The sequence below is a fragment of the Anomaloglossus baeobatrachus genome, chromosome 3 (genome assembly GCF_048569485.1).
Source record: "Anomaloglossus baeobatrachus isolate aAnoBae1 chromosome 3, aAnoBae1.hap1, whole genome shotgun sequence".
Taxonomy (NCBI): domain Eukaryota; kingdom Metazoa; phylum Chordata; class Amphibia; order Anura; family Aromobatidae; genus Anomaloglossus; species Anomaloglossus baeobatrachus.
The window spans coordinates 565,594,552-565,618,956 of NC_134355.1; the positions used below are offsets into that span (position 1 = coordinate 565,594,552).

Below are 24,405 nucleotides of genomic sequence, written 5' to 3' on the forward strand. Positions count from 1 at the left end.
GGCTTACAAATCCATCACCACCGAAAAGCCAAAGTTTCCATCCTGGCTTGATGCTGAAGTGAAACATCTCATCAAGAAACTGCTGCGCAAAGACCCTCAGAAGCGGCTGGGTGTGTGCGGTAACATCCGAGCGCATCCATTCTTTAACACCATCGGCTGGGAGGATCTGGAGAGAAGGAGAGCACGGCCGCCATTTATACCATTCCGGCCAGTTCTGGAGAACCATCATCTGCAGTGGCCGGAGCAGCAAGTCCATCACCCAGTGGCCGAATTTACCTACATGTCACCAAGCTGGGCCAGGTAAGGGCCTCCTCCTCTGGGGACAACTCCCATCAGGTGTTGTTCTAACATTGCAGTAATCATCATCCAACTTGTCTTTTTTCCCTTTTTCTGTTAATAACTATGTTGTTTCTGATTTTCTTAGGTGGATGAAAAGATCTGGACTGTGAAAGAATCCACGACCATCTGGTGAGTGACCACTGCACACACAGGACACCTATTATATCAGAATATTGTATCTGATGTTACTTAGGGGAATAGTTCATGATAAAGACCATTCCTCTAAGATAACAGAAGATCTGGAAGATAGAAATTTCATGTTTCTTCTGATTTCTTCCAGGATGAGCCCGTGCCAACTGCCCAGAACTTCTTGCCTCCTGACCCATGCCTCATGTCTCTGCTGCTGTATGTCACCACGGCTGCCCATCAACACCATCTCTCTCTACACCATCTTCATGCCGCACCATTGCGATCATTTTGCTGCCCCAGACCCTCTACTTGGCCTCCTCCAATCCTGGGCTGGCATCGGACATCACTCCAGCCTGAAGATCTTCTTCCCCCAGGAGCGGCCTGTGCTAAGTGTCCATCAAGTGAGTTCAGTAATAATAGTCGTATCCTGTAGTCCAGGGGCAGACGAACAGCAGAATATGCCGGAGCGGCTATTATTCCTGAACTCACCATAGCACAGGCCTGGTAAGTACCGCACCCATCACACATTACATCACACACTACATGATAAGTATAGGCACACACATAGCACACAGCACTTTCAGCACTTAGATTTAGTACATAGTCTGGCTTTGATCCTGGGATTTCATCTGATCGCCATATTTGGGGTCAGGAAGGAATTTTTCCCCCTAATATGAGGACAATTGGCCTATTCCTCCTAGAGGGTTTTTGCCTTCCTTTGGATCAATACGGCCTTAAATAGGCTTAGTATAGGCAACTAGTAAAGAAAAAAGTTTTAAAAAATATTAAAATGTTTTTTATTTTAGTTTAAAATGAACTTGCAACTATAACAATAATTAGCTCATGTAAATAAAAAATATTCTTTCCCATTTCACTTATATTACACAGGTTAGGTACAATACACAGATTAGGTACAATACACAGTTTAGGTACAATACACAGATTAGGTATCAGCCTTTGATCCTGGGATTTATTCTGATCGCCATATTTGGGGTCAGGAAGGAATTTTTCCCCCTGATATGAGGACAATTGGCCTATTTCTCACAGGGGGTTTTCGCCTTCCTTTGGATCAACACGCCCATATATACACTTAGTGTGCTAAATTGATAAAGTAGGTAAACACAGTTTGAGAACATAAGATAAAAGCTATAAAATAAATTTAAACTAGTTGAAAAAAATGTTATTTAAACCAAACATAGTAGAAATAAAAAAATTAGTCTAAACATGTAAGAATAATTCATGTTATTTTTTAACATTTTCACTTAGATTTCACAGGTTAGGTATATATATAATAAGTAGAATAAAAAAAATAATACTTTTTTTTACTTCAATTTCACTAGTTAGGTATCACCCCTTGATCCTGGGATTTATTCTGATCGCCATATTTGGGGTCGGGAAGGAATTTTCCCCCCTGATATGAGGACAATTGGCCCATTCCTCACAGGGGGTTTTCGCCTTCCTTTGGATCAATGCGGCCCATAAATAGGTTTAATCTGATAAATAATTTACACACTCACAATATAATAAAATTTAAAGTAACCCCATCTATAAATAAAATCTTCTTTTTAGCCCTCTACATCTTTGTGCTTGTCTTTATTTCCTTGGACATCCATGTAGTCATTATTACTCTGGGCCCTATGTCTTATGACCGCATTCACCAGTGTCTCCAGTCCTCACAGCCCCCCAACAGATTATGTTTTCCTTTGTATTGCACAGGGCAGAGAACCTGTGACAACTTCTGATGCCTCCATAATAATTTCATCACCTTCAATATTAGGGAAATGCTGAAAACATGATCTGTTAGGGCTGTGAGGACTGGAGTTTGGGTTTGCTTAGATTTGAATATAACTTGGATGAGTGCTATGTTTTATTAGATAGTGCTTGCTCCAATGTTATACGAGGGGCTGCTGATAAGTCTTTGGTTTTACCCAGAAAGAAATGAGATAGGATGATGAAACTTTAAATTTATTCCACATACTCTCCTCTGATGTCAACACACTTCTTGCAATCGGCATTCCAAGTTCTGTAAGCCTAGAAAAAAGAAGAATTTTGGTTGTGCTTCAAATCAGGCATCCGTAGCAACCATGGCATCAGCAATGTGAAATTTGGTACCCTTCAGGTGTTTCTTCAGGTTTGGAAACAGATGATAGCCGTAGGAAGCTAGATCTGGTGAATAAGGTGGGTGGTCAACCAGTTTTGCCGTGGTCGCTTTTACAGTGTGAGCGGAGGCGTTGTCTTGCAGGAACAAGATTCCTTTGGACAGCTTGCCGCACCTTTTGGCCTTCAGAGCTGCCTTCAATTGGTCCAAAAGTTCAATGTAATAACTTGCATTAATGGTGGATCCCTTTTGAAGGTAGTCCACTAGCAGCACACCCTCATTATCCCAGAACACAGACACCATCACCTTAGTGGCTGATTTTTGCATCCTGAACTTCTTTGGATGAGGAGAACCACAGTGCCTCCACTCTTTTGAATGCACCTTGTTTTCAGGATCATACAAATTGTTGCGCTCACTGAGGAGCGGCGAGCGTCCGGAGGTGGACCCACTGGACCGTGCACCAGACTCCCCCGAGAAGGCGACCAGCAGCGAACCCCTATACAGGGACTGTGCAGCGCCTCCCCAGAAGGCCTAAATGCACGGCAGCCAGGAACCGGTAGTAGGAGTCTCTGTAGGGCCAGGTGTAGCAAGGTTGTGACGTCCACAGCCGGCAGAACACGGAAACGGCACCGGAGATGTTCACAGCAGGTGACGTCCACAGCAGGTACGGTACAGATAATGTCCACAGCAAGTAGGGAACGGTGACGTTCAATGTCGGTATGAGCGGTGACGTCCACAGCAGGTACAACACGGATAATGTCCACGGCAGGTATGGCACGGTGACGTCCCCTGTCGGTATGAGCGGTGACGTCCACAGCCGGAATAATACGGATGGCACTACGGTGAGACAAGGGATTAGAACCAGGTAACAATGCACAGAAAACAGATAACAGCACAAGGGGTCTGGACACTGGCAAGGCTCTAATGGAAGCGTTGCTCGGGCGCCTGCTGCTGGGGGAGGTGAACCTAAATATCCATTAGGTAACAGGTGACCTCTGAGGTCACTTCCAGAAAACAGGGCATACCGCTTTAAGAAAGGGGGCGTGGCCTCGCGCGCAGCCTAGAGTCACTTACTGCTGCTCTGTGTAAGGAAGGGAGACAGGAAGAGGCTGCAGCATGCCTGGGAGCAGGACGTACATCAGGACCCGGAGCAGGAGCAGCGCCTACAGAGCCATGGGACCGGTAAGAGGAAGGCCGTCGCTGCCTGGGGCTATGACTGGGAGTGCAAGTGGGAGCCATGCTGGGACTGGGCACATGTGAGGGAGCGCGCCCCCCACGGGGTCTGGTGGGACCAGGCGCTACAGTACCCCCCCCCCCTGAAGACCTCCCCTCCTCAGGAAGCTCCGGAGGAGACGAGGAGCATCCACGTCCTCCGCAGGTACCCACGTCCTCTCCTCAGGACCGAACCCCTTCCAGTCTACCAGATAGTAGGTTCTACCTTGGACCTCCTTAGCCGCAAGGATGGCTTTTACCTCATAGACGTCGTCATCACCAACAGGAGGAGGCGAAGCCCTAGGATCACTGTGGAAATGGCTCAGGACCACCGGCTTGAGGAGGGACACATGGAAGGAGTTCGGGATGCGAAGTGTAGACGGCAGCTTCAACTTGTAGGACACCGCATTGATCCGTCGGAGCACTTCAAAGGGACCAATAAAGCGGGGACCCAGCTTGTAAGACGGCAGTTTCAGGCGGACATATTTTATCTCCGGGATGAAAGAAAGGAACATCCAGACGGTTCTTGTCGGCGTGTTTCTTCATGCGGACGGAGGAACGTTCCAAAGTCGACTTGGTCTCAGCCCAGATGGCGGAGAAGGACCTCACGAGGTCATCAGCTGCAGTGTTGCCTGAAGAACATGTCACAGGACACAGCACTTTAGGTCGCTGTCCATAAATCACATAGAACGGAGATTTAGCAGAGGACTCACTTTCATGGTTGTTATAGGAGAATTCGGCCCATGGAAGTAGTTTCACCCAGTTGCTGTGGTGTTCGTCCACGAAGTGGCGGAGATAGTTAGTCAAGACTTGGTTAATGCGCTCCACTTGCCCATTGGACTGAGGGTGGTAGGCAGAAGAAAAGTCCATTTGAACATCCATCATTTTGCAGACTGCTCTCCAAAACCGAGCGGTGAACTGGACCTGTTCCGGGCACAGGAGGAACAGGATGAAACAAAGTCCTGGACGTCTCGACGTAGCCCTGGCCACCAGTAATATCGGGATATCAATTGCAGAGATTTCTTTTGACCCACGTGACCTGCTATTCAGGAAGAGTGTCCCCACCGGAGTACACGTTCTCTATCGACCTCAGCAACAAACGTCTTACCGGGAGGAAGGTGGTGCATGTCAACTGGTGCCGCCATTAGCTTGGAAGGTTCAATGATGTGCCGAGGTTCATCTTCCTGATCCTCTAACAGGAATGATCGAGACAGCGCATCGGCCTTCAGGTTCTTCTCGGCTGGACGGAAATGCAGAACGAAATCAAAGCGGGCAAAGAATAATGACCATCGGGCCTGTCGGGGGTTTAGCCTGTGGGCTGTCTGGAGATATGCCAGATTCTTGTGGTCAGTATAGATGGTAACTGGATGCAATGACCCTTCCAGCAGGTATCGCCACTCTTCCAGGGCCAGCTTGATTGCCAGCAACTCACGGTCTCCGATTGAGTAGTTTCGTTCTGCTGGGGAGAAAGCCTTAGAAAAGAAGCCACAGGTTACTGTCTTATCCTCTGACGTTTTCTGTGTAAGAACCGCACCGGCTCCGGATGAGGAGGCATCTACCTCAAGGATAAACGGCTTGTTCGTGACGGGTCTGTGTAAGGCTGGAGCAGAAGCGAAGGCTCGTTTAAGGGACAGGAACGATTCTTCAGCTTCCAGGGTCCATTTCTTTGGATTCTCCCCTTTGCGAGTGAGAGAGGTTATGGGACGCACCAGAGACGAGAAGTGTGGAATGAATTGCCGGTAATAGTTGGCGAAACCCAGGAAAAGCTGGATAGCCTTCAACCCTTCCGGACGGGACCAATTCAGTACGGCTGATACCTTATCGGGGTCCATCTTCAGGCCGGTATCAGAGACTATGTGGCCAAGGAAGGGTAGCGAGGTCTGCTCAAGCAGGCATTTCTCGAGTTTGGCGTAAAGGCGATTCTCTCTCAATCTCCGCAGGAGAAGACGGACATGTCTTCGATGGGTATGCAAGTCCGGAGAGAAGATAAGGATGTCGTCCAAATACACAGCCACACAGGTGTATAGAAGATCACGGAAGACGTCGTTCACGAACTCCTGGAAGACCGCCGAGCGTTACTGAGCCCGAAGGGCATCACTCGATATTCATAGTGCCCATCCCGAGTGTTGAACGCAGTATTCCATTCGTCCCCCGACCGAATGCGGACCAGATTGTACGCACCCCGGAGATCTAATTTGGAGAAGATCTTGGCACCTTGAAAGCGGTCAAACAGTTCCGGTATCAGGGGTAGCGGGTATCTGTTCTTCACCGTGATCTTATTCAATCCGCGGTAGTCAATGCAAGGCCGTAGACCCCCGTCCTTTCCCCACAAAGAAGAAGCCCGCTCCGGCAGGAGAGGAGGATTTTTGGATGAAGCCTCGTGCTAGATTCTCCTTTATGTATTCAGACATGGCTTAGGTCTCTTCTCAGGACAGAGGGTAGATGCGCCCACGCGGAGGGGTTGTCCCGGGGAGCAGGTCGATGGGACAATCGTAGGGTCTGTGTGGTGGCAACGTCTCAGCCTCCTTCTTGTCAAAGACATCGGCATAGGCCCAATAGGCAGGGGGTAACCCGGAAAGGGTGACCGGTTCAACGGGTCGGTGTGGAGGATGCACTGGTTTCAGGCAGTTGCTGTGGCAAGACGCACCCCATTGCAGGATGTCTCCAGAATCCCAGTCCAGTACTGGCTTGTGCGACTGAAGTCAGGGTATTCCCAGTAGTAGGGCATGCGTCATGCCAGGGAGTACGTGGAAGGCGATGGTCTCAGAGTGTAGCAACCCAATTGCATAGTACAGTTCTCCGTGATGTACCGGATGGGTTCGGATAGCGGTTTTCCATCCACGGAAGAAAGACTGATGGGGGTAGCAAGACATCGGACGGGAATCTGGTGTATGTCCACCACGGATTGTTGGATAAAGTTCCCGGCAGATCCTGAATCCAGGAACGCATGCTCTGACAACCGGATGGAACCACAGGACAGGGATACAGGTACATGGAGAAAAGGAGAGGACTTGGCATGACCTAGGGTGGCCTCTCCGATGGACCCTAGGCTCTGTAGTTTCCCGGCTCTACTGGACAGTCCTGAATCAGATGTTTGGCACTTCCGCAGTAGAAGCACTCTCCTGCCATTCTCCGATTCCTCTGTCGCAGTCTGGACTCACTGACGCGATCGACCTCCATGGGCTAGTGCGGAGCCGTAGGCCGAGTGGAGGGAGGTGACATCGGCCTTTGGAAGGTGGGCGCAAGGCGCGGGGTTCTTCTCGCCCGGGTGACTTCTCTGGCACGCTCTTGGAAGCGGAGATCAATACGGGTAGCCAGAGAGATCAGCTCTTCCAGGGTGGTAGGTACATCCCGGCCGGCCAGTTCATCCTTGATTTTACCGGATAACCCTTCCCAGAAGGCAGCTACCAAGGCGTCATTGTTCCACTTGAGTTCGGAGGACAGAGTGCGGAATTCGATTGCATACTGTCCCACGGTGAGATTCCCCTGGTGGATTCTCATGAGCGAAGAGGCAGTAGACGAGAGACGGCCTGGCTCATCGAACACCTTACGGAAGGTGGTCAGAAAGACGGACAGGACTTCAACGGTCGGGTCATTCCTCTCCCAGAGCGGATTCATCCAAGCCAGAGCCTGACCAGTAAGATGAGACATGATAAATTCGATTTTCGAGCGATCAGTCGCTCGTTGCAGCGGCGACAGCTCAAAGTGCAGTGAGCACTGGTTTAAGAAACCGCGACACAAACGCGGATCCCCTCCATACAAGGGTGGGGAGGCCAGGCGGGAAGGAGACATGCATGTCGATAATCCCGCAGAGTCGGGGCTTGTTGAGGAGGCCGGATTCTGCAGGGCGTATAGACGGGAATCCACGGACGCCATATATTCGGCCATGCGTCTCTGGGCCTCATGCTGGCGGGACAGTTCCTTCTGTAGTTCAATTAATTGGGAGCCGTCGGAAGATCCGGAGGTTTGCATGGATGCCAGACGGGATTCCACAGACTTCATGTGAGCCACTAATCTTGCTTGGGTCTCGCGTTGGTGGGAGAGCTCCTGTTGCAGGCCAGTCAGCGGGTTAACCTTGATCCCGGCGGAGTCCATGGCCCGAGCAAACTGTTATGCTCACCGAGGAGCGGCGAGCGTCCGGAGGTGGACCCACTGGACCGTGCACCGGACTCCCCTGAGAAGGCGACCAGCAGCGAACCCCTATACAGGGACTGTGCGGCGCCTCCCCAGAAGGCCTAAATGCACGGCAGCCAGGAACCGGTAGTAGGAGTCTCTGTAGGGCCAGGTGTAGCAAGGTTGTGACGTCCACAGCCGGCAGAACACGGAAACGGCACCGGAGATGTTCACAGCAGGTGACGTCCACAGCAGGTACGGTACAGATAATGTCCACGGCAGGTAGGGCACGGTGACGTCCACTGTCGGTATGAGCGGTGACGTCCACAGCAGGTACGGCACAGATAATGTCCACGGCAGGTGGGGCACGGTGACGTCCACTGTCGGTATGAGCGGTGACGTCCACAGCCAGAATAATACGGATGGCACTACGGTGAGACAAGGGATTAAAACCAGGTAACAATGCACAGAAAACAGATAACAGCACAAGGGGTATGGACACTGGCAAGGCTCTAATGGAAGCGTTGCTCGGGCGCCTGCTGCTGGGGGAGGTGAACCTAAATACCCATTAGGTAACAGGTGACCTCTGAGGTCACTTCCAGAAAACGGGGCATACCGCTTTAAGAAAGGGGGCGTGGCCTCGCACGCAGCCTAGAGTCACTTACTGCTGCTCTGTGTAAGGAAGGGAGACAGGAAGAGGCTGCAGCATGCCTGGGAGCAGGACGTACATCAGGACCCGGAGCAGGAGCAGCGCCTGCAGAGTCATGGGACCGGTAAGAGGAATGCCATAGCTGCCTGGGGCTATGACTGGGAGTGCAAGTGGGAGCCATGCTGGGACTGGGCACATGTGAGGGAGCGCGCCCCCCACGGGGTCTGGTGGGACCAGGCACTACACAAATAAATCCAGGTCTCATCCATAGTGACCAGTCGATCCAGGAAGTTCTTATCAGTCTAGAAATGCTGACAATTGGACCAGGACGTTTTAATTCGCATGCTTCTCTGATCTGTTGTCAAACATTTGGGGACCCACTTTGCAGATCGCTTCCTCATGTCCAAATGTTCATGGATAATGACACAAAACACATTCACGGCAAATTCCCATGATGTCTGCTCTTCCTTTAGCTGAAAATCATCAATTCTCCAGTATGAGGTTGTGCACAGCATCGATGATCTTCAGAACAACAACCACTCTCGGTCGTCCAGGACGTTCTTCATTATTGGTCCTGAAGTGGCCAGTTTTAAATTTGACAACCCAGTTCTTAACTCTGGAATATGATGGACATTTATCCCCTAATTTCTGCGACATATCACCATGAATATCCTTTGCGGACTTTCCTTGCAGAAACAAGAATTTTATCACTCTTCTGCTCTCAGTTGCTGTGAATATCACATTAAACTCGGTCATTTTGTTTTCTCGCGTGTGTAGAACACTGTTGCCATAAGCAATAAAACACATTTTGAAAACATATTAGACACATAAGGATTTCATGTGATGTAACATTTGTTACCATAGAAAAAAAAAAAGATCACAAAGCCAAAGACTTATCAGCAGACCCTATAACTATGGAGCAGCGCCGACTAGCAAGTTATTGCTTCTGATGTTTTAGCATGTGAAAAAAAGATCTGTATTCTGAGATCAGCAGCAAATATTGGACGGTGTGCACCCATTCAAGTCTATGAGTGCATGCAATACATCAGACTCCACTCAGATAACACTAGCCGCAACACTAGGAAACCACATCTTAGACCTGGTTGCCTGAAAGGCCGTCAAGTTGTTTCTCGTACCACCTCAGGAACTAAAGTGGAATACCAGAGCAAGATAACTCAGGCCACGGAAAGAATGCAGGACCCAAGATGTAGAAACATAAAATAAGTGCACTAGTTTAAAAATATGAAGTTACTGCCAGTAAGAATAGCCTCCTACAGCCTAACTATAAACAGGAGAAAGGAGTATGTTACATATGTGAGACAACAACGAGCAAGTACCAAGCTGGTCTCTATCTGACAGGCAAACATCCGTGGCTGCAGGGTTGGAAATCCTCAGTAGATCCACATAGGCATATAGCCAGCAGAGAAGACCAGCATGAGTAAGATAGAAATACTCACATCCGAAATGTGATAGTAGAGATCAAATGAAAAAGCCTGCTGACCACAAACCAAAAGGGTAGAAACAAAAGTAAAAGATAATCTGCACTTGGACAGGGATTGACCCTGCTGTGGCTCAACAGAGAAGGAAACTGACCACAGCACAAGGTGACCTATTCACATCCCATGGCACGACATGATGAGGGGCCACTGGACCCACAGGATCCCCATCCTCTGACTTCACTGACAGAACTCTCTCACCAGGCGATCTGCATGCAGAGCCTTCACATTAACCCAAGAGTTATCTTACGGACCATAACTCTTCCACTTGACGAGTTACTGCAACTGGCATCTCACACCCTGGAGCCCAGAACGCTCTCCACCTCATACTCCCGATCCTCTCCAAATCCACCTCAAATATGTCCTGAGGACCCGGTGTCCCCTCAAACCTCTTAATGACAGAGAAACGGAAGGAGTTATTGATCTTCCACACCACAGGGAGGTGAAGTGTAATGGTCCCAGGAGTCAGGATTTTAATAATCTTATAAGAACCAAAAAATCTGAGGCAAATTTATTAGATGGCAGATGAGAGGTAAAACATTTTTAGGACAACCACACAAAGTCTCTCTTCCTAAAGACAGAAACCTGAAAAATCCCAAAAATGGATGAAAACTCCCACAGCAGAAAACAACTACATTCTTAGACCCTGCGTCTTTACAGGTTCGAGTCTCGGTGTCTTTTTTAAGAAACTCATTATTGTATTTGAGACATTGAATCATAAGATCCAGGAAAACAACAATCCCCTGCGCTTTCTCTCAATGACATTATATAATCACATGTACAACAGCAACAACAACTAATTGTACCTCGGCTGGTTGTAGAGAGTTGTGCACATACAGCAAGGTCCGCTAGACTCGGTGTAAGCCCAGGGAGAAAACAACCGATGTCAGGATCCAGATTATACACAGGAACAGGGGCGAACATAGAAATCATGGGGCCCCCTAGCAAAAGTCTGAATGGGGCCCCCCATTAAAAGAAATACAAGAAAATATTGACATAATAAACATACACATTGCTGGGGGGAACATGCAAGTTACTAGGGGCCAGTGGGGGGCAGAGAAGTTATTGTGAGGGCATATATACACAAATTATGGATTAATCTTTAATCTAGCCGGCATACACATCTACGAGTCACGTAAATAGACTATTACTGGGCGCGGCTCCGTCTGCAGAGCCCCAATCTAGGCAGTGCTGTGCGCCTGTGCTCCTGTTTTGTGACTGTGTGTGATGCCTGACGCTCGCAGAGCACCGCAAGGTCTGACGCTCGCAGAGCACCGCAAGGCCTGCAAACAGTGGAATCAGCCGCAGACAACAAACAACAAAGTGATGTCACAGTACAGGGGTAATACACACAGTGATGTCACAGTACAGGGGTAATACACACAGTGATGTCACAGTACAGGGGTAATACACACAGTGATGTCACAGTACAGAGATAATACACACAGTGATGTCACAGTACAGGGATAATACACACAGTGATGTCACAGTACAGGGATAATACACACAGTGATGTCACAGTACAGAGATAATACACACAGTGATGTCACAGTACAGGGATAATACACACAGTGATGTCACAGTACAGGGATAATACACACAGTGATGTCACAGTACAGGGATAATACACACAGTGATGTCACAGTACAGGGATAATACACACAGTGATGTCACAGTACAGGGATAATACACACAGTGATGTCACAGTACAGGGATAATACACAGTGATGTCACAATACAGGGATAATACACACAGTGATGTCACAGTACAGGGATAATACACACAGTGATGTCACAGTACAGGGATAATACACAGTGATGTCACAATACAGGGATAATACACACAGTGATGTCACAGTACAGGGGTAATACACACAGTGATGTCACAGTACAGGGGTAATACACACAGTGATGTCACAGTACAGGGGTAATACACACAGTGATGTCACAGTACAGGGGTAATACACACAGTGATGTCACAGTACAGGGGTAATACACACAGTGATGTCACAGTACAGAGATAATACACACAGTGATGTCACAGTACAGGGATAATACACACAGTGATGTCACAGTACAGAGATAATACACACAGTGATGTCACAGTACAGGGATAATACACACAGTGATGTCACAGTACAGGGATAATACACACAGTGATGTCACAGTACAGGGATAATACACACAGTGATGTCACAGTACAGGGATAATACACACAGTGATGTCACAGTACAGGGATAATACACAGTGATGTCACAATACAGGGATAATACACACAGTGATGTCACAGTACAGGGGTAATACACACAGTGATGTCACAGTACAGGGGTAATACACACAGTGATGTCACAGTACAGGGATAATACACACAGTGATGTCACAGTACAGGGATAATACACACAGTGATGTCACAGTACAGGGATAATACACACAGTGATGTCACAGTACAGGGATAATACACACAGTGATGTCACAGTACAGGGATAATACACAGTGATGTCACAATACAGGGATAATACACACAGTGATGTCACAGTACAGGGATAATACACACAGTGATGTCACAGTACAGGGATAATACACAGTGATGTCACAATACAGGGATAATACACACAGTGATGTCACAGTACAGGGGTAATACACACAGTGATGTCACAGTACAGGGGTAATACACACAGTGATGTCACAGTACAGGGGTAATACACACAGTGATGTCACAGTACAGGGATAATACACACAGTGATGTCACAGTACAGGGGTAATACACACAGTGATGTCACAGTACAGAGATAATACACACAATGATGTCACAGTACAGGGGTAATACACACAGTGATGTCACAGTACAGGGGTAATACACACAGTGATGTCACAGTACAGGGGTAATACACACAGTGATGTCACAGTACAGAGATAATACACACAATGATGTCACAGTACAGGGGTAATACACACAGTGATGTCACAGTACAGTGATAATACACACAGTGATGTCACAGTACAGGGATAATACACACAGTGATGTCACAGTACAGGGATAATACACACAGTGATGTCACAGTACAGGGATAATACACACAGTGATGTCACAGTACAGGGATAATACACAGTGATGTCACAGTACAAGGATAATTCACACAGTGATGTCCCAGTACAGGGATAATACACAGTGATGTCACAGTACTGGGATAATACACACAGTGATGTCACAGTACAGGGGTAATACACACAGTGATGTCACAGTACAGGGGTAATACACACAGTGATGTCACAGTACAGGGGTAATACACACAGTGATGTCACAGTACAGAGGTAATACACACAGTGATGTCACAGTACAGAGATAATACACACAGTGATGTCACAGTACAGGGAAAATACACACAGTGATGTCACAGTACTGGGATAATACACACAGTGATGTCACAGTACAGGGGTAATACACACAGTGATGTCACAGTACAGGGGTAATACACACAGTGATGTCACAGTACAGGGGTAATACACACAGTGATGTCACAGTACAGAGATAATACACACAGTGATGTCACAGTACAGGGAAAATACACACAGTGATGTCACAGTACAGGGATAATACACACAGTGATGTCACAGTACAGGGATAATACACACAGTGATGTCACAGTACAGGGATAATACACACAGTGATGTCACAGTACAGGGATAATACACACAGTGATGTCACAGTACAGGGATAATACACACAGTGATGTCACAGTACAGGGATAATACACACAGTGATGTCACAGTACAGGGATAATACACACAGTGATGTCACAGTACAGAGATAATACACACAGTGATGTCACAGTACAGGGGTAATACACACAGTGATGTCACAGTACAGGGATAATACACACAATGATGTCATAGTACAGGGGTAATACACACAGTGATGTCACAGTAAAGGGATAATACACCGTGATGTCACAGTACAGGGATAATACACACAGTGATGTCACAGTACAGGGATAATACACAGTGATGTCACAGTACAGGGATAATACACACAGTGATGTCACAGTACAGGGATAATACACACAGTGATGTCACAGTACAGAGATAATACACACAGTGATGTCACAGTACAGGGGTAATACACACAGTGATGTCACAGTACAGGGGTAATACACACAGTGATGTCACAGTACAGGGATAATACACACAGTGATGTCACAGTACAGGGATAATACACACAGTGATGTCACAGCACAGGGATAATACACACAGTGATGTCACAGTACAGGGGTAATACACACAGTGATGTCACAGTACAGGGGTAATACACACAGTGATGTCACAGTACAGGGGTAATACACACAGTGATGTCACAGTACAGGGGTAATACACACAGTGATGTCACAGTACAGGGGTAATACACACAGTGATGTCATAGTACAGGGGTAATACACACAGTGATGTCACAGTACAGAAATATATATACAAAAAAGGGGTGCACACCCGGACTAAATCAATAAAACCGAGTGCAGCATCCTGCATGATCACAATATGACCTAAACAGAAGAAAAAACCTCACACATAATGGATGTCCACACCAGAAAATGGAAATGCTAAATACAAATATAACAATCTTTATTAAATCCAAAAGGACAGTAAACACACATAATAAAATCATTTAAAGGGAACTTGTCACCATATTTTGGGCCAATAAGCTGCAGCCACCACCAGTGGGCTCTTGTATACAGCATTCTAACATCCTGTATATAAGAGCCCAGGCCGCTGTGTAGAATGTAAAAATCACTTTATAATACTCACCTAAGGGGCGGTGCGGTGCAGACTTGGTCGGATGGATGTCTCTGTTCTCTGGTACCATCGCCTCCTCTTTCGGCCATCTTTGTCCTCCTGTAGCCGAGGTGCATGACGCGTCCTACGTCATCCACATTAGCTGGCATTGAGGTCCAGCGCAGGCACACTTTGATATGCCCTGAGCAGGGAAGATCAAAGTATTGTAGTGCGCATGCACAAGACCTCAATGCCGGCTATTGTGGATGACGTAGGACGAGTCATGCACCCAGGCTTCAGAAGAAGGAGGACAAAGATGGCTGAAAGAGGAGGCGCCGGTACCTGAGAACAGAGACACTATTCGACAAGTCTGCACCGCACCGCCCATTAGGTGAGTATTATACAGTGTTTTTTATGTTCTACACAGCGGCCTGGGCTCTTATATACAGGATGTTAGAATGCTGTATATAAGAGCACACTGGTGGTGGCCGCAGGTTATAGGCCCCAAATCTGGTGACAGGTTCCCTTTAAAAGCATGAACAAATCCCAAATGACAACCTCCGCAGAAGTGTGATAACCGACTGTAATACAATACTCATATACAGTTAATGCACATAACAATTGACTACATGGAATAAATATGTGCAGTGCCACACAGCTAGCCCAGAGACATACGTATAGCTATATTCAGCTTACTCTGTAATAAACCGGATATGGGCACTGTGAAGAAGGATTAGTATAGAAGAGAAGATCGTCAGGTAGCCCTGAATAATGCTCTGTGCAACAGTGCATGGAGCAGACCCAGTATATCAGATGTGGCACTATGATAACCCACTCTTATAAGATGCCCATAAACAATAATCCACAATAACAATACATAGATTAAATACGCGTAGTGCTGCACAGCCAGCACAGAGTCATACGTATAGCTTCATTACAGGCTATTATAGATCACTGCTAACATGTCAGGGCATCCATGTGATCCAATCAAATAACAAATAAGTAATCCATAGGATCCTATACCCAGTATGATGATCCACTGACCCAGGAACTATCAATCCCTGTTCAGATATAGATATGGGAAAACGAGTGCAAAAAATGCCAAGAAGAACATAAATATACATGTGCTGGGCTAAGAGAAAGGGGTGGAGGACTGGGATAACTGCTCTGTGCAGTAAAGCATAAAGCAGGCCTGATGAGCCGGATATGCAAAACAGTATTAGAGTAAAAGGGAAACCGTCAGCAAGCCCTAAGTAAGCGCTCTGTGCAGCGCTCTGCAACAGAGCATAAAGCAGAGCCAATATACCAGATGTGGCACTGTAGAGGGGTATCAGTGTAAGAGGGAAGCCCCACGCTTATGGCAATGATACATGGGGCTTCCCTCCTACCCTGATACCCCCTCTGCAGTGCCACATCTGATATATTGGCTCTGCTTCATGCTCTGTTGCACAGCGCTGCACAGAGCATTTACCTAGGGTTTCCATTTTAGTACAAAGATATTACACACAGGGATGACACAGCACAGGGCAGTTTCTGTAGTGTTACAGGCAGACATTTGCACATTATTATACTCACCTGCTCCTGTGCTGTGAGAGATGATGTTAGTGGCTTCTGCCTCCCCTTCCTGTGGCTCCTCCTGGCTGTGTTCAGTTCCTGTCCTCTGCTTTTTCTCTCTGGTGCTTCTGCTCTCACTTCTTGTTTGCTTAGCTCTCTGTTTCCTCAGATTATTCTGCTCTGTTGTCTCCTTGTCAGGTCTCTGATTATTCTGCTCTGTTGTCTCCTTGTCAGGTCTCTGATTATTCTGCTCTGTTGTCTCCTTGTCAGGTCTCTGCTCCTTCTCCTGCACTGTTTAGCTTTCCATATTTCATTTTCCAGCGACTGTACTGAACAGGCTCCGCCTCTTCTCCTGATTGGCTGTTCTCCTCTTGGCATCTCTCACACCTAGAAACCAATATAGATATTCAATAAGGTGATATTACTAACAAAACCTGACCAAACACCACCTTATATCAAAAATGTCTTTATTAAGAATCACTAAGGCTGCTTTCACACCTCCGGTTTCTGCAATGCGGTACAATCCGGCACTTTGCAGGAAAATCGCAACCGTTTTTTTTGCTGCCGGTTGCGATTTTCCTGCATAGAATTTAATTAGTGCTGCATTGTGCCGCATGGCCTTGCGTTCCGTCCGATTTTTGCCGCATGCGGCAGATTTAGCCGATGTGGCGGCCGGATGGAACGTTGCCTGGCACGTTTTTTTGTGCGGCAAAAAAAACCGCATCGCGCCGCATTCGGCCGATGTGGCACATTTTTCAATGCATGCCTATTGCGGCCGGATGCGGCAATAACCGGATGCGGCTTTTTTTTTTTTCACTACAGACATTTTCTGCAGCGATTTGAAGCGCACGTGTGCTCTTCAGATCGCTGCAGAAATTTCTGCAGTGACTGTACGCAACGTGCGCACATAGCCTAAGAGTCCAAATGCAAGAAACTGAATGCACTGATGTGATGCCAGCGCTTATCACATACAATGTTCTGCATGAATTCCAGGTATTAGTGATGTATTGGGATAGAGCCAGAGAGGTGTTTGTAATGACACACAGCTTTGCTCTTGTCCCTCTGCAGAGTTATCACTGATGATTAGATGTGTGTGACCTGGTTAGACATCAGTCTTACCATGTCACACAGTGAAAGCCCATCATGACGATCTGTTGGGGGTGGGGGGGTGCTGTTTTTTTACCCTGCGTGATGCCACTGCTTATGATTGAGCAATGAAATACAGGGGAGAAAGTAAATGCTACCAGAGAAGAATCTCTACTAACGACTCTATTGTTGAAGGGGAAATTGGCAGAGAAACTATATAAGATGAAGATATTGTTTGGACTATTTTAGGCTAAACCAATTTAATTTTTTTACAAATTTCTCCAAATTTAATTTTGTGTTCTCAAACTATGTCCTAAATCCATTTCCTAGTAATTCCAGTCTCATCCAATGTGTCAGCATTTACCAGTAGTAACTGACTAAATGTTTTTTTATCTATAACCTGTAATATTCATTTACTAAGTTGAGCTTTTGCAATGTAATGTAGCATTTCCCATTTGTGGGCACAAACTTACTTTTACAGAAATCCCTTTTGCTTATTGAGGACTGTTCTTACACTTGATAACATTTCAAAATTTGGTGGCTTTATTTTTTACTTCTTGTAGATCAGGGGTGGGGAACCTTTTTTCAGCCGGGGGCCATTTGGAAATTTCTGCCAACCTTCGGGGGCCGCACAAAATTATCAATGTGAAAATTACCCGGCTATATTTGGTCAATTAACTCACCCCTACTGTGGCGGCCGGAGCGGCTTCTCTTTGGTGCGGCTGTGATGTTGGATGATACTAATCATGTTTCTTCTCACAACTGCTTTTCTGTCTCTGTCTGAAGCGCAGGAGGCACACACAACACATAGGAGACGCTGGAGGCACACACAACACATAGGAGACGCTGGAGGCACACACAACACATAGGAGACGCTGGAGGCACACACAACACATAGGAGACGCTGGAGGCACACACAACACATAGGAGACGCTGGAGGCACACACAACACATAGGAGACGCTGGAGGCACACACAACACATAGGAGACGCTGGAGGCACACACACAACACATAGGAGACACTGGAGGCACACACAACACATAGGAGACGCTGGAGGCACACACAACACATAGGAGACGCTGGAGGCACACACAACACATAGGAGACGCTGGAGGCACACACAACACATAGGAGACGCTGGAGGCACACACAACACATAGGAGACGCTGGAGGCACACACACAACACATAGGAGACGCTGGAGGCACACACAACACATAGGAGACGCTGGAGGCACACACACAACACATAGGAGACGCTGGAGGCACACACACAACACATAGGAGACGCTGGAGGCACACACACAACACATAGGAGACGCTGGAGGCACACACAACACATAGGAGACGCTGGAGGCACACACAACACATAGGAGACGCTGGAGGCACACACAACACATAGGAGACGCTGGAGGCACACACAACACATAGGAGACGCTGGAGGCACACACAACACATAGGAGACGCTGGAGGCACACACAACACATAGGAGACGCTGGAGGCACACACAACACATAGGAGACGCTGGAGGCACACACACAACACATAGGAGACGCTGGAGGCACACACACAACACATAGGAGACGCTGGAGGCACACACAACACATAGGAGACGCTGGAGGCACACACAACACATAGGAGACGCTGGAGGCACACACAACACATAGGAGACGCTGGAGGCACACACACAACACATAGGAGACACTGGAGGCACATACATCTCATGAGGAGCTATATATGCTCCCAGCCCCTCCTGTGATGTAAATGCCCACAGCCCCTCCTGTGTTGTGTATGTCCCCAGTGTCTCCTGTGATGTATATGCCCCCAGCATCTCCAATGTGATGTATAAGTCACAGGAGACGCTGAAGGAAAACAACACAAGAGGGGCTGGGGGGGCATACACATAACAGGAGACGCTGGGGGGCATACACAACGCAAGAGGTGCTGGGGGGCATACACAACGCAAGAGGTGCTGGGGGGCATACACAACGCAAGAGGTGCTGGGGGGCATACACAACGCAAGAGGTGCTGGGGGGCATACACAACGCAAGAGGTGCTGGGGGGCATACACAACGCAAGAGGTGCTGGGGGGCATACACATAACAGGAGACACTGGGGGGCATACACAACACAAGAGAGGCTGGGGGGCATACACAACGCAAGAGGGGCTGGGGGGCATACAGAATGCAAGAGGGGCTGGGGGGCATACAGAACGCAAGAGGGGCTGGGGGGCATACAGAACGCAAGAGGGGCTGGGGGCAAAGCCATCACTGAGGGGGGCACAGACATCACTGGGGGAACACAACACTGGGGGTGATGCACAGCATTGGGAGGGCACACAGCACTGCCCCCCAGTAATGTCAGGGCTCTGCACACAGCACCTGCAGAGCCCTGACATTACCGGGGAGCCACAAACCTGAGGTGATAGACAGCATGGGGTGAGGGACACAGCACTGATCGTTGCACACAACTCTGGGGGGAGGGTACACAAAGTACTGGACGGGGAGCAGAGTGCAGGCGCGCACACAGCGCCGGAGACAGTGCAGGCCGGAGGGCAGAGGGGCGGGCAGATCGCTCTGAAGTTGAAAGGTGCGGTCACACCACACGACAGGACATAGGGGCGGGCACATCGCTCCGGAGGGCAGAGGGGCGGGCAGACCGCACGAGGGGAAAGAGGGGCGGGCAGATCACTCCGGAGGGCAGAGGGGCGGGCAGACCGCACGAGGGGAAAGAGGGGCGGGCAGATCACTCCGGAGGGCAGAGGGGCGGGCAGACCGCACGAGGGAAAAGAGGGGCGGGCAGACTGCTCCGGAGGGCAGAGGGGCGGGCAGACCGCACGAGGGGAAAGAGGGGCGGGCAGATCACTCCGGAGGGCAGAGGGGCGGGCACACCGCACGAGGGAAAAGAGGGGCGGGCAGACTGCTCCGGAGGGCAGAGGGGCGGGCAGACCGCACGAGGGGAAAGAGGGGCGGGCAGATCACTCCGGAGGGCAGAGGGGCGGGCAGACCGCACGAGGGGAAAGAGGGGCGGGCAGATCACTCCGGAGGGCAGAGGGGCGGGCAGACCGCACGAGGGGAAAGAGGGGCGGGCAGATCACTCCGGAGGGCAGAGGGGCGGGCAGACCGCACGAGGGAAAAGAGGGGCGGGCAGACTGCTCCGGAGGGCAGAGGGGCGGGCAGACCGCACGAGGGGAAAGAGGGGCGGGCAGATCACTCCGGAGGGCAGAGGGGCGGGCACACCGCACGAGGGAAAAGAGGGGCGGGCAGACTGCTCCGGAGGGCAGAGGGGCGGGCAGACCGCACGAGGGGAAAGAGGGGCGGGCAGATCACTCCGGAGGGCAGAGGGGCGGGCACACCGCACGAGGGGAAAGAGGGGCGGGCAGATCACTCCGGAGGGCAGAGGGGCGGGCAGACCGCACGAGGGGAAAGAGGGGCGGGCAGATCACTCCGGAGGGCAGAGGGGCGGGCAGACCGCACGAGGGAAAAGAGGGGCGGGCAGACTGCTCCGGAGGGCAGAGGGGCGGGCAGACCGCACGAGGGGAAAGAGGGGCGGGCAGATCACTCCGGAGGGCAGAGGGGCGGGCAGACCGCACGAGGGGAAAGAGGGGCGGGCAGATCACTCCGGAGGGCAGAGGGGCGGGCACACCGCACGAGGGAAAAGAGGGGCGGGCAGACTGCTCCGGAGGGCAGAGGGGCGGGCAGACCGCACGAGGGGAAAGAGGGGCGGGCAGATCACTCCGGAGGGCAGAGGGGCGGGCACACCGCACGAGGGAAAAGAGGGGCGGGCAGATCACTCCGGAGGGCAGAGGGGCGGGCAGACCGCACGAGGGGAAAGAGGGGCGGGCGCATCGCTCCGGAGGGCAGAGGGGCGGGCACACACAGCACGAGGGGACAGAGGGGCGGGCACACACAGCACGAGGGGACAGAGGGGCGGGCACACACCGCTGATTACGCTACCTGACAGCGGGAGAGCCCATTGGTTCTCCCAAACAGTGCATGTGGTCATTTAAAGGGCTGGCGGCCCCAGCACTGCAGCCCCCGAGAATGTGCCCGGGGGCCGCATAAAAGGTCATGGCGGGCCGCATGCGGCCCGCGGGCCGGAGGTTCCCCACCCCTGTTGTAGATAAATATGATGCTATAATGGTGGATTTAGTTGGATCCAGTGATTCCCTCTTCCTGCTCCATCTCCAACTTTCTCCGAGAAGAGTCTGAAAAGAGGGTTAATATCAGATAGAGGGGTCCACATCCAGACTTATACAAATCATGCCATCAATGCATTTAGGAGGAAGACCCAGTCAATTTAGAACCTATTCCCGAGAGAGGCAAACATTGGAGATCGTGCTCAATCTATAAACTATATCCCAGATGATATACCCGAGGAGGCCACCCCCATATTTACTCCAACTTATGCATGGCATTTATTTTAATACATTTCCTTTTCAAGACAAATTATATTAGAGAGAATATTTTTCAGCTCAATAATGAAGGGGCTCTTGATCAAGACAGTTGAAGGCCCGAAGTTTACGAGCCTGAAAATGAATTCTCACCATATCAACTGCAGTGGGAGACTCCAGGTCTATCCAATCCCACAACAAGACCAAATTCAGATTTGTGGATCTGGTTCTGATTCTACGGACTTTACTTTATAAATGATGTGATGTGTCGGCCTCCAAAAAGTACAAAATTATTACTGGAAAATGTTTCCAGTAAGACAATAAAAATTACTTATAATATCATAACAATAACATTTTCTACAACCATATGTGTCTGTTTTGAGTGTAGATTATATACAGCAGCCATATGTGTCTGTTTTGAGTGTAGATTATATACAGGAGCCATATGTGTCTGTTTTGATCGTTTGCAGCGCTGGGGTCCTCGGGTCAAATCCCACCAAGGACAACATCTGCAAGGAGCTTGTATGTTCTCCTCGTGTGTGAGTGAGTTTTCTTCAGGGTAGTCTGGTTTCCTCCCACACTCCAATGACATACTGATAGGAACTTTAGATTGTGAGCCCTAATGGAGACCGTGATGATCATGTCTGTAAAGTGCGGAATTAATGGTGTTATATAAGTGAATAAAATAAATGAAAACCTAGTGATGCCCTTATTACCTAATAGAGATGTATTGGGATATATACAGGTGAAATGATGTACTGCTGAATAGGGATGAATCCCCAATGAGAATACTGCGTAGTCTGTAAGTGCCTTATTGTTCTTATTTAGAGATGAGATGACCCGTGGAAGTTCAGTTCCGCAGCTTCAGCCGGACTTTAGATAAAATTCATTTCTGGACCTGGACTTGACCAGAACACCAATTAAATTTACTATTTGGGCAGTTCGGGTCTCCGCCCACACACAGCCACCCATAACAGATCACTTCCCAGAGGCGGGTGGGCAGAGTTTCTTCAATTTTTTTTTTATTATTACTGGAAGGGTCCCGGAATGGGGGACATAACTATAGGAAGGTTTCCATGATGGGAGACATTACTACAGGTGATGGGTCACATTACTAAAGGTTAAGGACAAGACAGGGGACATTTCTACAGGAAGGGGCTCAGGATAGAATACATCATTAACGAAAGGCATCCATGATGAAGGACATTATTAAATGAAGGGGCCCAGATCGTGGGATATTATTACAGGAAAGGTCGAGGATGTGTAATATTATAGGAAGGCACCCAGGATGGAGGACATTATGGCCAGGACAGAAGACATTATTACAGAAAGAGGCCAAGGATAGAGGACATTATTATAGCAAAAGGCCCATGAGGGTGGAAATTATTAAAAGGAAGTAGTGAAGGATGCCAGATATTATTACAGAATGGGACCAAGATGGGGGACAAAATTACAGGAAGTGGTCCACAATAGAAGAAAATATTACACTTTGAGGACAAAACCTTGGACATTAGTTCAGGATAGTGCTCAAGATGGGGTACATTGTTACAGGAATGGGCAAGGATGGAAGACATTCTTAAAGGAAGGGGATTGGGGCATTATTACATGAAGGGGCTCAGGATGGAGGACATTATTACAGGAAGAGGCCAGAATGGAGGACATTGTTACAAGAATGAGCCAGGTTGGGAATATTGTTACAATGCTGGGTGATTTGTGCCACTTGTATATGTAGCGCCCCTGAACCCATCAGGGCACTACAAGGTACTTCATTCTGTCAAAGATGCAGGGCCTACCCCCAGGGACCTGGAAGACCAGTGCTGGTAACAGCAAAACACATTAAAATCCCAGTTTTTCTCCATCTACAGACTGGTGATAGACTAGAGTGGACCCAATGGATGGCCACCCATGGGTGGAGCCGATCAAGTCTACTAGACGACAACCAGGTGGGAGGGGACGGACAGTTAGACATTTATTAAGTGGAAGTGAGAGGAGACGGATGTAACTGCTCTGAGAGGAGAGTGTAACGGTGACCTAAGGGCCCAGGCGTGTGGTTGCCGGTTGAGTACGGTAGAGTACTCCCGGAACCATAGCACCGACGGGGTACAGAGCCCTAGGTCAGGCAAATGCTCCAGACAGACCTGATAAAAATCAGCACAGCGAGGGAACCATCCAGGACCTCACTGACCTTAGAAGTACGGGGGCACCAGCAGTAACGGGAGCACCAGGGACCGGACCGGAACACCGACCCTACAGGGTTCACACTGCCGCATACGGACCAGGGACTGAGAGACTACCAGGAGGGGACCCCCAGACACTCCAAGCCACGAGGACCCACCAACTTGAGAAAGGTGCAGGGGAAAAAAGCTACTAGGTCACCAACCAGGCACTGGGACTAAGGCAACAAGCGGTGAATACCAGCCTTCCTCCAGGTACCTGTTACCATCCACTGTGAGTAAAGAGGACCAGTTACACTGCAACCCCTCGTGTGGCCTAACTTCTTTCCGTGCCTAACTCCATCACCTACCCCCTGGGGCCCCATTGCTACTTGCAGAGGGTTTAACATCCAGGCTGCT

At 49.0% G+C, this 24,405-nt stretch overlaps 1 long non-coding RNA gene across 1 annotated transcript; it reads left to right on the top strand.

Moving 5' to 3' along the window:
• The first annotated feature begins 245 nt into the window (after window positions 1–245).
• Window positions 246–766, top strand: LOC142295557 (uncharacterized). The gene is made up of 3 exons (XR_012751491.1): window positions 246–300; window positions 425–468; window positions 620–766. It is a non-coding gene; the product is annotated as an uncharacterized LOC142295557 (long non-coding RNA).
• The last annotated feature ends 23,639 nt before the right edge of the window (window positions 767–24,405 follow it).